The 18,379-nt window shown below is 38.8% G+C and overlaps 1 protein-coding gene across 2 annotated transcripts in view; it reads right to left on the bottom strand.

The window, feature by feature from the left end:
- CNTN1 (contactin 1) overlaps positions 1-13,346 on the bottom strand; it is a 344,737-nt gene extending 331,391 nt beyond the window's left edge. For both annotated transcript variants that reach the window (XM_003793535.2, XM_012807477.1), the window contains exon 1: positions 13,195-13,346. The gene's annotated coding sequence lies outside the window, so the exon portion shown is untranslated. The remainder of the gene's footprint in view (positions 1-13,194) is intronic.
- Between the last annotated feature and the right edge of the window lie 5,033 nt (positions 13,347-18,379).

Genomic DNA, 18,379 nt, shown 5'->3' with positions numbered 1-18,379 from the left:
GAAGTCAGGCCAGGAAAAGCTTCCTGAAGGGGGCGACGCAGAGTAATCTGGAGAAATGAGCAGACACCTGCCATGTCTACAGTGTAGACACAGGCAATGCTTTCTATCTTGTTAAAGCATCAAAGATACTCTTTAAAAAAGAGATGCTGCTGCTTCCCAGAATTCTGTCTAAAGTCCAAAATTAAATACTGGAAAAAAACTATGGTCTGGAATATTTTATTCAATATTGAAAAAAAACTATGGTCTGGAATAGATGAAATAATTCTCCATACGACTATCACCCCCAGCACTTGCCCCACTCTAAACAAAAGCAAGTTCACAATAAAATAAATAAGCATATATGAGTTGAGCAGATCTATGGCAATCGCGAAGCAGACAGCTGCGTATTATAAATCAGGGTTAAGACAGTGGTGTCAAGTCAAAGGACAGTGAGCAATCCTGAGAAAGATATTCTCTGGATCAATCAAAACCTTCTCCAGGAAGGGCTGACAGATTTTATTTAATTCTCTAATCAGAGGCTGGGCGTGGTGGCTCATGCCTGTCATCTTAGAACTCAAGGAGGCCAGCGGTGGTGGTGGTCGGATTGCTTGAACTCAGGAGGTCTAGACCAACCTGAGCAAAAGCAAAACTCCTTCTCTACTAAAATCAGAAAAACTAGCTGAGCATGATGGTACACACCTATAGTCCCAGCTACGGAGGAGGCCAACGCAGGAGGATCACTTGAGGCCAAGAGTTTGAGGTTGCTGTGAGCTATGATAATGCCATAGCACTCTACCCTGAGTGACACAGTGAAAAAAAAATTTCTCTAATTAATCAAACAATAAGCAATCTCTGGCTTTGAAAAATACAATTGTTTTGTCAATACACTTCAGCATGACACTTCTCTGAAGATGAAGGTTTTGAAAAGAGACAGAAAAAAATAAATAATTACCCAAACTTGCTACATGTCAGTAATTTTTGTGACTTCTCAATATATAATTTTAGCAGAATGTCAGAAAATAGAGGGAGTTTCTATTCCAAGTGTAAACTTTTCATGTGTCAAGGAATGAATCCCTGAACCCATTTCAGTATGACTCAATAGAATCACTTAGGTCAATGGCACTGGTAATTTTTCCTATTTACAATGAATTATTTTACCACAAGTAAAAATAAACAAGGTAGGAACAAAATTCTCCCATCTGCTGATGTCAGGCATAGGAAGTTCCAGGGGATAGCATTTTACAAAGACCATCGATTTAAAGCATCTCTATAATCTCAGTGGTACTGTGCATCTTTTTCGGTGATTTAGTCACATTGTAAGTGACTGTTTCATATGTCCCTCATATAACAGACATGATTATATTTTAACAGGAAGCCATATGTGTCTATAAAAATAAGCACGGTTGTGTTCTCGGTCATGGCTAGGGATTAAATACTATGGCCAGGACATCTGTGAAGTTCTGTGCCTTTTAAGAAGATAAGTGTCTTAGCAGAAGTCAAGCACTCAAAGAAGCTGTGAAAAAGATTAAGATGAAAATATATGACTTGGTACATTTATTTAATTCTCTTTCCTTAATTACTCAAAGGGAGTTTTCATTAACATACCCAACAGCAAGATGAATAATGAAATTATACTACTAGATTCTACTTAAAGAGATTATTTGGGGGTGGTATGGGCCTGCCAATTTTACAAAATTTCATTTCTTATCAAGAATGATGTAGATACGCTGTTTCAAATATAGACTGAATTGTCTTAACATTTTTGAACTTGCAAAGTCATTCCATACTTATTATCTTTATTTTACTTCATTAAATCCTCCAAAAAATTACAAAATCTGATTAAATCACTGCCTAACTTGGAACCATGTGATTAAATCACTGCCTAACTTGGAACCATGTTTTCAGTGTTAAGACACATAGCCTTTCACACTTGAACTTTCTTGATCAGCCATTCTCTTTCGTCTACTCTATATCTTGCTACTGTATAATTTATACTCTACCAGAGGATTTCTTTCTATTTTAACCAGTCCTGAGATTTGCTTCTGGGCCTTTGCTCATCCTCTGCATAGAACTTTCACCTAGCATCTTGACTGTCTTTGCATCAAAGCCCTCATGCACCGTTTTGGTTATCTTTTTGTCTATTTCCCACAGGTAGTTTAGAAGCCTCTGGAGAGCAGGGGAAAGTTGGACTTAATCATCACTGTATCTCCAGCTTTGCTGTAATACAATGTCTACCTCTTAGTACATCTGTGTTTCTGTTCTCTCTTTCTCGGTCTCTCCTTACAAATACAATATAAATGAAGAGAAGAGAGAATGGTTACTTACGTTATTTCTCTCACTTTCTAGCTTGCAGAAGGGACTACTTTGTAGATTATTCATAGGATGCCCATCCTTCTTTTTCAACTCTAGAAATTATTCTCATTGAAGAACAATCCACATTGGGGAGGGTCATAAACAGGCAAAGGAAAAAGAGGCAGCACCTGGCCAATTAATCTAATTACCTAAATCAAGCCTGGGAAACAACCCAGTGACAGACGATATAGCAAATCTACTTCCATGTCTATTTTCCCCATCTCATAAAAGGAAGCCACTTGGAGTAAGAGGAATTCTCACTAAAGAGAATTCAATTTCCCAAGATTACATATCTACTAAGTGCCAGAATACAGATTTAAATCTTTATCTACTGAAGTTCTATGAAACTAAAAATAACCATGTAAGCAGGGGAGTTCTTAGCATGAAAATTTTATGAAAACAACTTAGGATCCACTTAAACTGAAATGTGCTACAATTCCAAAAATAATTGAAATATTTGCTTATAAAATACCATAATTCAGTCTGCAGGGAAATACCAAATGTTACGTCTTACGATGTCTTTAGTGCACAGTTGTGCTTCATTTACATTATTTATTCAGAACTGCTTTGATTTGGAAACACAAAATCTTCTAAACATATTTGAAAGACTGATAACACCCAGTAGGAGCAAGGATATGGAAAAGCCAACATTCTCCTTGCTAGGTTTGTAAATTAATGTAATCTCATTAAAGGACAACTTGGAAATCTCAATAATCTATAAGAAAAAAATATGCCTTTTAGCTAGTAATTTCACTCTGGAAATGTATTTTAGAGAAAGATCCAAAATAATATACAAAAGTACAAGTAATGTTCTTGTAGAGCTCTTTAAAAAAAAAAAAAAAATCAAGGGTGGCACCTGTGGCTCAAAAAGGTAGGGCGCTGGCCCCATATGCCGGAGGTGGCAGGTTCAAAACCAGCCCCAGCACCCCTCCCCCCCCAAAAAAATTATTCTAACAATGACACAAAAACAAATTATGTTTTATGCTAAGTGACACTATGCAAGGCCTAAAAGTGTGTTTTAGCACTATCACATGTGGAAATTATGAGTTGTCCAAGATTGTGACAAAGTGGCAGAATATTCTAGATTACATATAACATGTTTTGAGGTTGCTAGTAGTAATATTCATTAGTGTCTTTAAAATTACAAAGTATGCATGAAATCTTTAAAAACATATAAAACTCACAAATAGCTTTGTGAAAGGATCAAATCATTGAAAAGAGTTATCATTAAAGATCTTATAGCTTTATAAAAGATAATATGAAATTACTTTGAGAAACTGTCCAATAAATTTTAAAATTCAGATGGAAAAATTCTTAGAAAAATAGAACTTACCAAAAGAGAAAATAAATGCTAACAAGAAAATATGAATAGGCTCCTACAGCATCACACTCAACTGAGTCATTTGATAAAAGACTGTTAACACCAAGTGTTGCCAAAGCTAATGAACAACGGGAAATCTCATGCACTGCAGGCTGGACTAGAAATTGGCACAACCACTTTGGAAAAACCAGCAATTTCCACTAAAATTACAGCTTATGAGTAGGCATTTTTAATCTCAGGCTTATCCCAACAAAAATACATATACATATACTAAAAGACGTGTACAATAATGAAGGTTAACAGGTGAACTTAGTAATAATACAAACTGGAAACATCCCAGATGTTCAACAGCAAAACGAGTATGCACATTTCAGGGTATTCATACAGTGGAATTCTGGGGAGCATTATCACCACGTGCAAGAATATTGGTACATCTCACCAAAAAAATGCTGAATAATGGAACCCTCATACAAAAAAGTGCATACTTCATGGTTCCATTTATATAAATGGAAAAAACAGGCAACACTATTCCACGGTGTTTGAAGTCAGAAGAGTGATTAGCCTTGAAGGTGGTTGTGATTGAGAAGGTTGGGACAAGTGCCCTTGGGTGCTGACACGGCTGTTTATTCTAAACTGAGTGTTGCTGTCATAGGTATGAATACTTTGTTAAAGCTCATTGATTCAAACATTTTCTGTGTAATCTTCTGCATTTCTGTTATTCTTTAATTAAAAATTAAAAAGAAAAAAAAAGGAATACATTAATGCCAGTTTTTTGATTTGAAGTAGATGTCTTAGGTTCATCACCATTCAACTTACGGATAAGCTAAAATTTGCAAATAATTTTCTTACAAAAACTGAGTTTTTATGATGCTCTCCAAAATCATATATGTAGACCAATGGAAGAAGAGATTAAATCCATCCATTAGGCATTTAGAAACATTTTTAATTAAAACATATTGCACTTAATGCATAAAAATCATATACTAGGAAATATTCTATGTAATATAAAATTCTGTTATAGTAAATGATTTGAGTTTCAAACTGAAATATTACAAATATTGTTTATAATATCTTGGTAGGCACCTTGTCTATTACAGACAGCAAGCCTATACTATCAGTAACCATGGCAATTAAATACTATCAGACCAGAAGCCTTAGGATAGAATTACTATTTATGGTTTTCAGTTTTCTGAAGCAAAATTAGGGCAAAAAAGGCATAAAAGCTTCTAATGTTTGATTTAAAATTCTAGTAATAAATATTTAAATGGCATATTGTAATGGTCCAATGTATTTTTGAGAAACTGCACACATAAATTGCTATAATAAAAAAATGTTTTATTTATCTATATCATAAATAAAACATGCAAATTTAGAATGATTTAATTCCTTGTGTTAAGATGAAATTTTGGGAAGAGTCTAGGAATAGATTACAGTCATTCAGAATAGCATAGTTTTAAACTATGACTCACAAAATACTAAAACTAGCTATTATGGGACTGGAGGTGGATGCAAAATAATACAGTGATTTAAAATGAGTTTTAAGTCAGACAATACCTGAATGCAAATTCTGACCTCTCTAAGCATGAATTCTAATATTTCTAATAATCCTAATATGCCAAACAAGAATGAGAAATTTTAAAGAAAACGCATTTCACTGATTTTGTAAAGTTTTGAGATATCACATGCAATCTATTTAAAACAATGCCCAACATAAAATGAGTTCTCAATAAATGGTCACAGTTAATAATTGAAGGGTGATTATTGATATCTGCAGAAGTCAAATAGAAAATGCAGTCTTTTATCTCAGCATTTGTAATTTTCAAACAAGGCTAGATCACAGCTCTGGCTTAGTAACCACCTATTTTTTCCTAAGTCTCTTTTTTAACACTTACACTATTTCCTAAAAATACATTTGACTCATTTGGTTCTCCAACATTGTATAGATTATATGTTAACCAATCTGAAGAGTAAAGTTGAACATTGAATATTTAAGTAAATAAAAAAATAATTTAATTAGTCAAATAAAAAGTCAAGATAATCATAATTGTCACCAAAAATAAAAAATAATTATACTCCATAATCAAAAAAAGTATGAATATAATATGAGGGGGGGGTGTGTGTGTGTGTATGTAGTCTAAATGATCAAACAAATACAAGAACTTGAAGTATATTTAAAGCAAAAATTTCGGTTAGCTTATTTCTTCTAAGATAATTAACAACCATACCCAGTGGTGGTGGCTCATGCCTCTAATCCAAACACTTGGGAGACTGAGGCACGTGGATTGCCTGAGCTCACAGGTTTTCCACCAGCCTAAGCCAGAGTGAGACCCCATATCCAAAAAAAATAGCTAGGCATTGTGCAGGTGCCTGTACTCTCAGCTGCTTGGGAGGCTGAGGCAAGAGGATGGCTTGGACCCAAGAGTTTGAGGTTGCTGTGAGCTAAGATGCCACAGCACTCTACCAAGGGTGACCAAGTGCGACTCTGTCTCAAATAAATAAATAAATTAAATATTATTAAAAACCAAAGGGAAAACTATATGTAGGTATTAATGCATTAAGTTTTTTGGTTTTTATTACCAATTGCTCAGGACTTTCAGTGGATTGTTAATATCAACATCATTGTCTTTAACTTAAACAAAATGGTGGCAGTCACCCCTCAGTGAAATGTTTTCAGTAAGTGTAATGCATGGAACACTCAAATATGAGTAAGATTACCTTACTTTTTGTTCTTCCCACTAACCTGTGATCTTAGGCAAAGAATTTATTTCTCTAATCTTGTTTCTTTATCTGTAAACGTGATAATCATGCCTTTCACTCTAACTTTCAGAACGATTATAAAGAATCAAGTAAGTTTATGCATGTCTATGACCATGCTTTGTAAATGACCAAAGATGACACCAAAAGATGGAAGACCTTTTATTTAAAAAGAGGAATTAATTTTGCCAATATTTAGTTCCAACCCAACTAAATTTATCTATCTATGCTATCCATCTAATTATATATTTATCTTCCTTCTAAAATTATTTAGAAGGATTATAAGATAAATACTTACCTGCTGATTTAGCATTTTGGAATTACTGGATCTCCTGGGCATGGCTTTTCATTACAAAATTTATCATTTAGAAACTTTTTATTTATCATATACAGATCAACAAAACCAAGAAGCTCGTTTTTGAAATATTGTGAAGACCAACATAGCTTCTAGTTCTTATTGATTGGTTTCCAAGAGATAGATAGGAATCCCTCATTTGGGGAATCCTAGTTTTGTCTTCACCTTATTTTATTCATTTCTTCAGAAAATATTTATTGACTATCAATTATATTCCAGGTCCCTCACTGGACACAAAGAAGCATAAGATTTGATCACTCTCTTCAAGAATAAGGTATGGTTGCTATCCTCAATGGTTTGCAGTGGTTTACAGACAAGTAAACAATCAATTACAATACAATAATGTTAAGTACCAGGGTATGAGTATCAACAGGTTGTAATGGAAGCACTGAAAAGGGGCTCAAAACTCAAGACTGGCAGCTCAGGAAGTCCTGCTAGACATGGGGCATCAGACCTAAGGAATGAAGAGGTTAGACAAGCCAATGACAAGGCAGACAAGGAAACAGGTTCCTTATAGCAGAGAACAGACCATGGGGAACTTGAGAGGCAGGGCTGGGAGAGAAGGAGAACATGATGCATTATGGGACAGGCAAATAGTTCCATGTGATTGGCATTGTGGGAGATTAGAAATGAAAGAGATTTAGGTAATGAGAAAATGATTAAGCTATCAGGGGCCATTTAATAAAGGACTGTAGGTGCAAAACAAAGGATTTGGGGCATCTTATAGGAAAAAAGGGAGTCAGATGATAAAATTAGTTTTAGAAAGACAACTATGATTATGGTTTGTAGAATGAACTTAGAAGGGGACGAGAGACAGGACTGAAATAGGGACTCTGAACTCTAAATATCTGTTTCTTGCACAGAAAACAAAGTCTTTAAACCACTAAGCGCATTGCCTCAAATTACACAGCTATTAACTGCGTGAGCTGGGTTTTATGTAAATTTCTGTCCAACTCTTAACACTTGTGCTCTTTAAAGACCAGGCAACTTGCCTCTCATAAAAGAAATGAAATGCTACTAACTCTAAGTATTCAGACTAACAAAACTGCAGGAAAAGCAATGACATACTCAGGTCTACACCATCAAAATCAAGTACAGGGGTGAGCAATTACCCAGTGAATTAAGGACCATCTGGAAAATCCTGGGAGAAGCAGATTTAGTGCCTGAGTCATTCAGATAATTGTGCAAACAATGTGCGCTGCTCCGGCTGAGTAACCTGGTCATTAATATCTTCCCTAGTGCATTTTGCCCCGTGGCACTTTTGAAATGGACAATAGTAGCTCAAAAAGAATTAAGGTACTATTCACTTCATAGAAGAGCCACATAAAAAATAATGGTATCTTAATAGACTGACGGTATATTTTATGTGTCCCCAGGAGCCATTTCACACGGGGACATACACATGATACACATAAGCCAAATTTCCTTCCAAGGGAAGAAAGAAGATCGGTAATAGCACGCTCACATGTGTGTGTTTTCATTCAATTCTTTGTAAGGTGGCAGAAAGTTTTCTAGGCCATAAAGCTATGTGGATAAGTGACAACTACCACAAACAGATTTACAGATCAAAATAAAAATTTCTGTGTTTCAGAAACAATTCTAAAAAGGCAAAAAACAAAGTGAGGAAAATGTCTCTGTATACCCCAAATTTCCTATTCCTTGAAGAAAATGCGAACACTCCAATAGAGTGAAATGAAACTCACTAAGAAATACAAAGAGCTAATAAATATGATCACATTTCTTGAATTCATCCAAAAATCACAGAAACCCAGCACAACTCAAAAGAATAACTAGACACAAATTCTCTACTATTGAAATAATTACAATTTTTTAAAACATGATACCGATTGTTAATAAGAGTATGACCAGATGGATATGCCTGCAGCTCAAATATAAATCTGCACCAACTTTCTGGGGAGTGATTTACCAGGGTTAGGAGGCTACAAATATTTATGCTTTTGACCTGATAACGTCTATATCATAAATAAATTATGAGAAATTCAAATATTAATGTATATTATGTTCATTGGCATAACTGGGAAAAACTCAGAACAATCTAAAGGCTCTATGTAGATAATAGAATATGGAAAGCCATAAAAACATGGTTAATGAGAATTTAAATGAAATGAATGTTTATGGTATGATGTTAAGTTAAAAAAACTAAATACAAAAAATCCATATTCATTATAAACTCAAATATGTAAATTCTCTTTATATTCATAGAAATAAGACTGGAATCTCACTATAAACTGGCATTTTATTTCCAATTTTTCTTACTGGGTCTGTATTTCCTATCATCAAAAAAAGCATTGTTTTCCATTTATCATTAAATAGGTATTTATATAATGTTCCATGCAATTTTGCACAAATTCATACAATCAAAGTGACATCATGCCCCATCCTCCTTCTGCTACATTTCCAAGTTCACACAACTGATAAGTCCCATTGTCAGGAACTGAACACAAGTTTATCTGGCTCCAGTGTCAATTCTAAGATCTGAACTAAAGTACAGTGAAAGTTGCAACGTAAAGTAGAATCAATAATGAAAATGGAAAATGCATTATACCAATAACATTATGTGGCATCTTAGATTACAGCAGAGAGACTTACACTATGGGAGATTTGATAAATTGCCTACTACACTACTCCAGGCATACAATGACAGATGAAACTGGCTTTGGGGAAGCAGAGAAAGACACAAATTAGAGTTGAGAATAAAAATGAATAAATTAATCACTAAATGGATGGTAGACACTGGGAAGTAGAGGAAAGGAAGTCTTAGGAAATAACTAACTACAAACCAGAAAGCCTGGAAAGTTGTAGCACCCATTGCTAAAAGCCACTCTAGGAGTTATGCCTACTGAAGGGGAAAAAGTGAAATCAATTTTCACCATGTACATTATCATTGCTCTAAACAGTATATCTACCACTAATAGCTATTAGTTATTACTATGGTCCAAGCCCTACTTTGAACATTTTGCATGCATTATCTCCCTTAATATTAAAAAAAAAAATACAAGACAACTCTTGCACAAGTACTGTTATAATCCCCAGCAGACTTGCTGATGTTCATTTATGTGCATGGTGACATATAAATATTAACACCTGCAGGCTTTCTTCCCAAGTCCGTGCTCTCAGGCCCCAGGATGGTGTTTGGCTAATGGGAGAGAAATTAGGAATGACCTTCAGAAGGAGAATTTTATCTTCAGTAAAATAAACTGTCATCAATTTGGGGGACATGCTTGAGGCAAGAAGCAGAAGGAGGAGATAAGAGGGAGGCAAAAATAGGAAGGTGATAAAAAGTAGAAAAATTATGACATTATGACTGTGTCCTCAAGCGGTAAAGTTTCAAGGAGAAGAGCAACAATTTGCAAAATGGCAGGTCAAATGGGAATGCAATGAGCCAATGAAAAGAAAACAAACTTTGAACTTGAAGAGAAGGAGCTTGCTGGTGACTTAGAACAGGTTCTGTAATATTACATACAGTGCCGACCACAGCCAATGTACTTGTACAAATGGGTGGAAACGGAACAATTTGTTGAGTCTTTAATAAGGCAATTACATGGCACGTTTTGTATAGAGAAATATGAATTGTCTACCTTCCAACTTAGTTTCCAGTTGTTTTCAAGAGGCATAAGGTATAAGAGAATATATAGTATAACCAGGATATAGTCATAACTCCTATGGGAAAGATACATCCTTCTGTGGAAGGCTATAAAAACACCCCACATCAATCATTACTCTTCACACTCTTCCAAAAGTACTTCCCAATGCACAGACTTCTGTCAATAAATAGATTGTTCTCAAATCACTGCAGCCCACTACCATTTCTTATGGTAATGCTTCCTGAACAGGAATCTTTAAGGCTACGGAGAACTGTGTTCAATGAGGTAGGGAATACAAAAATATAGGTTACGATTTTTTTCTGCCAAGTACTTCCCATCTACTTAGAAAAATAAATCAGATATACAAACTATTAAGGACTAAGCAACAAAATAAGACTATGATTAGGTATCCAAAGGAAAGTAATCTACTAGAGCTTTGAGAGAATCCTGATAGACTACACACTTTTAAATTGTGTTTAGTTGACACACGCCAAGGTAATGTTATTCCATAATTAATAGTAGCTCTTTTTATTAATGACTCACTATAAACCCACCCTAGTGGTGGAAAGACACACACATTTTACTGAACCCTCACAGCAACCTGAAAATTCAGTGCAACGTCTCTTCTTTTAAAGACAAGGAAACTGAAACTTTGAGTTTAATTAACTTGCCCCAAATCAGATAATTGAGAAGACGTGAAGCCAAAATTAAAAGCCAGTTCCCACAACCTGTGATGTTAACCTGTTTGAATAAATCGCTCACCTTCAAAAGACTAGGAAAGTCAGAATTATATTCTGAAGATTCAATTACATTTTGTAGGGAGACCTGGTGCACTAAAACTGAATAACTCCAGCTTATATTCTTCCTAATATCAACACTGACTGATTTTTTTTTTTTTTTACCAAGATCAAAAATTGGGGAAAGCTGTAAAGTACTCTGTTTGAGACGAAACTGCTCTGCGGTATAACTACACAGTGGCTTGTTGGAATATTGGAGTTGAAATATTTGCCAATCCCCTGTGTCTCTGATACTTAGGTTTCTCATCTGTGAAAATGGAAAGGTGACCATCAAGAATAAAGAATTCCAGGCAGTGGGAAAAATACATCCGCATACTTCTATAAAAGAAAATCCACGTGGTACAAATAGATACCATGTGAAACAGAAGCACAAATTTAAATATCAGGTCCAGAAACAAAATCTGTACAAAGAAATCAGTCTACTCCCCCCCCCCCAAAAAGGTTCTAACTGTGCCTTAGTTCTGCATCCTGGAAAGTGGTCAGATCCGTTTCCAGATCCCCAATCGCTGCTGCCTAAAAGTTACCACCCAAATAAATTTACTACCAAATAAGGAAGGTAGAGGCATAAGCAAACCATTACATTCTGATGACTTTAACGAAATATTCCAGATAAGGTCTGTATTTATTTGATGTGTGTTACACGTCAGGCTGGTAAGGTTCATATGGCGGTACACAGTGAAGCTGAAAATGCAGAGAAATTGATAGAGATCAGATAGCACTCTAAGAATGTATTCGAAACAATATTTGAAAATACTGATCTTTATGTGAGTTACAAAAACATCCTTTCAGGCCGGGTTTCAGCAGTCTGAGCGTCTCTTCTCTGGCTTTTCCCCCAATGGAGAACTGGGTTCCCTTTCGCCCCTCCCACTCAGCGCTTGCAGACTGCCTGTGAAGGCCAAGGCAGCCGGCTCAGCAGCGGGGAAACCGGGCTGGGTATGCATGAGCTATATATAGCTCCACCTTGGAGATGTGCACACACAAGCACACACGCACAAATGCCCATGCTGGATTCGGTGTAAAAAAGGGAGAGAGAAAAGGTTGCAGCACCCCCTCATCCTCCTTCCCACCATCTCAATTCTTCAGGAATTTTCAAAGCAGGGTGTCATCAGCCCCCGAGAGTGATGCAGCGTCAGATTTCTGCAATTCTCCTGCCTTCTGCTTCCAACAATCAGACTCCAGCAGGAACCGGCACTGGGCCAACACCTACTATCCAGCGGCGGCCACCCGGGGAGCAGAGCCTATCCGGGCACATTCACTTAACTCCCCAGGAATCCCTGGGGACCGACCTACCTTCGGAAACTAGGTGAGAAGGTGGTTCCCAATAGACGACGCCAGGCTAGGAGAGACGAGGCAAAGCCCCGCTGCCTCCTCCCTCCCCGGGCTGCCGCAGATCAGGGAGAAGGGCCCGAGTTTTCCCAGTAGAGACGGAATCAATCGGAAAATGCCCTTCGAGTTGCCGAGATTTTCTCCCCACCCCCAAGTCCCGAAGGGAACTAGATCTTAACAGAAGGGCCAGGGAATAGACCAGCCTTCTCCCCTCACCGAAACCATTCCCAGCTTTTTCAGGGACGTGCTAGTCTCGATCCCGGGTAGGGCAGAAGACGAGCGAGTGCGGACGGGCGTGGGGAGCGAAGCCGGCGCGTGCGGAGCCCGCGGGCTCGGGGCTGGGGACACTTCTGCTCCCCGGCCCCTCCCTGCAGGTCGACATGGCATCCCTCGGGGAGTCGCCCGCGCTGACCGCCGCGGCTCTGAGAGGAAAGTTGGGGAGACCCAGCTCCGGGGCTCGGTTCCCTCTCCGAGGGCACTTCCCCGCCCGTCGCCCCGGGGCTCCAGCATCCTGCCCCCCTCGTTCCCAGCACCCCGCAACCTCCAGCCCAGCCCTTTCCGCGCCGCACTTTACGATGAGAGCTGCAGCTACCACAGGAGATTTGGGGGAGACGAGGGCGGGGCGGAGCTGAGGGGAAAGAGAAGGGACGCAACAGCCTGCAAATAACGCATTCTTTATCTGCAATGAAAAGTCTTGCCTCCTACCTGTGCCCGGCTCCTGCTCGCCTCAGCGCGGCACAGCTGGACCATACCCTACAGGTTTCCCACTTCCGCTGCAAACACCTGGGAGCGCATCTCCCCACCCGGCGCCCCTCCTCGCCTCGGCGGAGCCCACCCTCGCTACTTGACAGCAGAAGCCCGGCCTTTAAGGGCGGCTATTGGGGCAGTGGGGGAAGCGGGGCGGGGACTGCAGAGAAACCTGCGGCTCTGATTGGACAGGGCGCCCATCACTCTCATCCCCAGGACCAGCGCCGGCTGCAGGCTGAGGTAGCAGCTAAACCCAACTGCAAAGGGTTTCTGCTGTCCCTGGAACCCAAACCTGCTGCTACTGGATCCTGGATGGAGGACCCCCTCAGAGAAGGGAAATTGGTTTGATAACTTGTCATTTGAGGCCCCAAGAGAGAAAGAGGGAGGGGCCAGACATAACCAGACACCCTGCACTTTGCTGAGCTTCCCTGAAGGGACCATCTGCTCTGGGAGATTCGTCAGGCACAAATATCAGGATCAGTGCCTGACAGAGAAACATGAACTTCGGCTAAGAAATAGAAAAAAAAATTGTGAGGGATTCGGGGGGAGGGGGACACACACAAAATAAAAAGATGTGAGGGCTTTGTTTCAGTTTCCATTTTTTGCCCATAAGGTTCAGAAAACATTAAACTGCTTATTCTGTAGTGCAGAAAACCTCCCAAATATCTCCTGATGGGAACAGTGCTTTACTGGGAAAGCAGGAATAATAACCTCTCAAGAAAGAGGAGAGGAGAGAAATGAAGGTGGACCTACAGAAGGGACTTCCCTTGGGCATTTCAGTTGGTGGCAAAAGTCTTGATATAATTACCACCAGACTGACAATTAACCAACTGTTACCCTTCTGCAGATATTATGCCATCATTTATTTCACGCCCAAACTCTGAGAGGATGTGTAAAGTCCCCAAACCTAAATAACTTTGTGCCTATTGGCCACTTCTGCCATTTGTCCTGGAATCTGGAAGCTCTGGACCCAAGGAACTCCTTAAATGAGGAGGCACGATAGCTAGACCACAAGTAAAATTTGGAGGACTTAGTATAGTGCCATATGAGGAATCAAGTCCCCTCTTTCCTGCAAATAGCCAAACTCTTTTTCCTGCTAACCTAAGTAGCCATCTTAACTAGTACCAAGGGTGATGCAACGCTCATCTTCAAAGAATGTGGGATAGATCTGGGGTGCTCAGCAACTGTTAGGGAAGATGGCATGGTTATTAAATGCTCCAGAAGTGTAGCCTCTAAATTGAGTGCTTATGGTTGTTATTACTATCAGGACACAGTCTTCCTAAAATGTTTTCTTCATAATTCTGGAGGAATCTAATTCATGTATTTGAAAATGGGAAGGCCTCCTCAGGACAACGTATAGTGAACAATAGGTATGATTTGCATGATGAGAACCCTCTTCGTACTGAATGGGAGTGACTAAAATTGAGATGGCAAGTTTCCAGACCCCCGAGTCATGTTTCTCTATAGTATTCCCATTAATTTTTCAGCTCTACCCCAGGTACTCACGCCAGTAATTCCACTGAATTGGACAAATCCTTCATGAACTACCGGGCACTTGTTCCGTGCCACACCCCATATTAGGCACTACAGAACTAAACAAGAATAATACTCTGCCCTGGTTAAATATGGGCTCAGGAAGGAATTAAAATACTAAAATATCTTAGTGGGGAATCTGTATTTGCAAAACTAAGATCTTTTGATTTGTAAGCATAGATTATTTTGAGTCAAAATGAGCTCTAGCACACCCTTCTCTAGAGGGAAAGGCAGAATTTAGAATTAAAAAAATAGAACATTGAAGTAGCACAGGAATTGAAATTGGAAATGGAAAGAATACTAAAAAAGTCCCTGCTGTTTGCATTCTTTCATTTCTTCATTCATTCATTCATTCATTCAACAAATCTTACTATTATAGTGATTAAAAAGACTGACGCTCTATCATGGGACACACTCTTCATTCTTTAAGCAATGTTACCTTTGTGCCCACTCCCCTTTTAATAATCAGCAGCTCTGTGTGTGTGCATACACACAGAACTCTAAAGTAGTATATGCTTCATATCTATCTGCATCAGTATCTTGTGCATTCTCAGATAACAGGGACTGCTTCCAGATGTTAGTTGTTATGTCAGAGAGGAAAACCTATACACCTATTCCTGGAATACATATTAGATATATCCAGGATATCTGACACCCTGGAATTAGAATTTCCAAATTGCCTTCTAATACAACCCTTCTTTGTGTCTTTCATTAGGCAGGAGAGTCACGATTAGCCCCATTTGACAGTTGAGAACAGTGAAATAGCCCAGGAGAAATGTGTTCTTTCAAAAACTGAGGTAACAAAGGTGATAAAAAATAGGTGTCTATCTGGTACTTAGGATACATACATATAAAAGACATTTAATTTGCACTCTTTAACGGCTATATGGTCTATAAAATGTGAATATTTGGAGAATCTTAGAAATCGTCAAGTATTACTCATTATTCTGTGAAGGGACATAATTTGCCTACCATCACATATCTAATTAGGGAGAAACTTCATCTACATCCCGGATCTTAAGACTACTTATTCATTACTTTTTTCATCACATACATAGTAGCTGTTTTGGGTGTCTCTTCCAGCAGAGTCCTGTCCTTTTTCCTCCTGTAATCACCCAGGCTTTAGAAGTTTTCAGGACTGACCAGCTAGTGGACTGGTCTTCTGAGATCTATAAAAATGTGAAAGTATGGTGCTCTAACTAGAAATCAAACAGACTATCTTAGTAGCAGAGATCCAACTTGCTTATAAGTTTGGGGTCTGTCTTAGGAGACTGGGATCAGAGTAATGGGCACTGGTGTGGAGATAGGAAGACAGCTGATGGGAAATGGGGAGGAGTGCAGCAGGTGCCTCTGGGGCTCCCTGTCCCTGAAGTGTGGAAGAAGGGAATTACAGACGGGTCTGGGCTCCTCTAATCTGGAATCTCCTGCCATCCCTTCTTTCTTCCGCCCTGCATTGGCCCTCCATCTTCAAACATTCCCATTTCAGCCAACCAGTGATTAAACTGCCAGGGAGAGAAAAGGAAACTGCAGCAACAGTTCAGCTCTCCACAGCAGGCATTCCTTTCTTTCTGCTCTGCTCCACCCACCATTTCCTCACTTAGAAGCTTCCCAGGAGAACAGTTGCTAACATAGCCCACTGTGGCAGAGATAAGAATAAGCGGGGAGAGGAAATGGGGGCTCTTCCAATCAAAATTGCAAGCTGCCATTAACACAGCAGAAAGACAACGAAGGCTCTGATTTCTGATTTGAAGAGAGTCCTGCTACACCCAGCCTGCAGCATCTCAAAGATCACATCACCTACTGGCCTAGCTTTTACACTGCCAGTCAGGAAGTCGGGCAAAGGAACCAATGTGCCCCATAAGGCGCACACACACACACACACACACACTACACGTGGTGGGAAGCAAGACTGGGAAAGAGTTTTTGAACTCTAAATACTGAAAGTGTTGTTAACAACAACTTACAACTCAGAGTCACAACTGTCTTTCTGGGGATTAAGAGCAAGATCAGAATTCCTTGTGTTTGGGCAGTGACTGCTGTGCAGCGAAAGGGGCAATTCACAGAAAAAGCCACCTATTCATTGTACAGGGACAGCATCACACAGATCCCGTAGCTTCACAGTACAGTCTAGTGATTTCTTTTTTATATTGGCCCATTTGTGTAATAGGAATCAACATACAACGTAACAAAAGGACATGTTACTCCTTAGTTCAGAGCCATTATGTCCTCTAAATTCTTTCAGCTGGTAGAATTCACTTGGAGAAGCCAATTCTCCATTCAGCTGTTAAATCGTAGCTTTAGTCCCAGCAGTCAGATGTTAGCAAACTCCCACTCTCAATCTTAATGAAGATGTCCTTTCTGTTCATCACCAACTCTCATCGTAGAAACTAAAAACCCTACTTTCTGAATAGCTCTTTAAAATAATAGTTACCCCCACCATCTGAAGTGGACATGGGACTGGACATTAAAAGACAGTTTGTCTGTTTTGTGCTGCTACATTGCATAAAGAATATATCTGAGATTGCGTAATTTATAAAGAATAAGAATTTATTTCCCCACAGGTGTGGAGCCTGAGACATCTAGGATGAAGGGGCTGGCACCTGGCAAGGGCCTCCTTCTAAGTCAGTGGTTCTCAACCTTCCTAATGCCATGATGTATTTTCATTGTTACAAAGGGGTCGCGACCCACAGGTTGAGAACAATTGTAAATCTAAGTCATCCCATAGGAGAGAAAAAGAGGGAGGGAGGAGTGGGCAGAACCTAATTCTTTTTTAACTAACCCTCTCCATAAGGGCTTTAATCCATTCAGGAGGGCAGAGCTTAGTGGTCTAATCACATCTGAAAGCTTCCACCTCTCAGCACTGTGCATTGGGGATTAAGTTTCCAAGGCATGAGCTTTGGGGGTGCATTCAAACCATAACACCTTTGTTTTACTCTTGACTAATAACTAACTACGAGAACAGGAAAAGGCCTGTAAATGTCAGTTTCCCATGCTATAAAATAAGGGGCAAAATTAAAAAATACTCCTATTAAAAAGTATTTGCTTAGAATATGGTGTCATTGTCTTTATACAAGGTCATCGACCCAAATATACAACCTGCCCCTACAAAAGGAAAGGAGCCAGGGGAGAGGAACAGAGAAGAGACTTGGTCCATTTCATCCAAATTTTCAAATGTATGAGACTGAAGTGATTCCTATTTCCTTGTTCTGTTTCGTGTCTATTGAATTTGTATTTATAATCTAATCTTTATTCCTGTTTATTCTTAACTTGTGGGCTTTTTTCACCTCAGCATTCCACTGTGTTTACGAATTCTATTTATCATTTCAAATATCAATTTGGCTTTGTGATTTTTCTCTAACATAAATTTGTTTTCTATTTTATTGATTTCTGCTCCTGCCTTTGTTATTTCTTTCCTTTTACTTACTTGACTTTCATTTGGTTTCATTTTCTCTCTCCTTGAGGTGGAAAGATACATCATTGATGTTTCAGTCATTTTCCTTCTAAATAATTGGCTTTATGGTTATCACATTTTCTCTAAGTAGTGCTTTAGTATACGTGATGAATTTTAATACATCACAGTTCTATTATCATTTGGATCAAATAATGTCTA

This window comes from Otolemur garnettii, unplaced genomic scaffold, assembly GCF_000181295.1.
Source record: "Otolemur garnettii isolate 467f Iridium unplaced genomic scaffold, OtoGar3 scaffold00070, whole genome shotgun sequence".
Classification (NCBI taxonomy): Eukaryota; Metazoa; Chordata; class Mammalia; order Primates; family Galagidae; genus Otolemur; species Otolemur garnettii.
The sequence above is the reverse complement of the archived record's forward strand: the minus strand, read 5'-3'. Positions and strand labels throughout refer to the sequence as shown.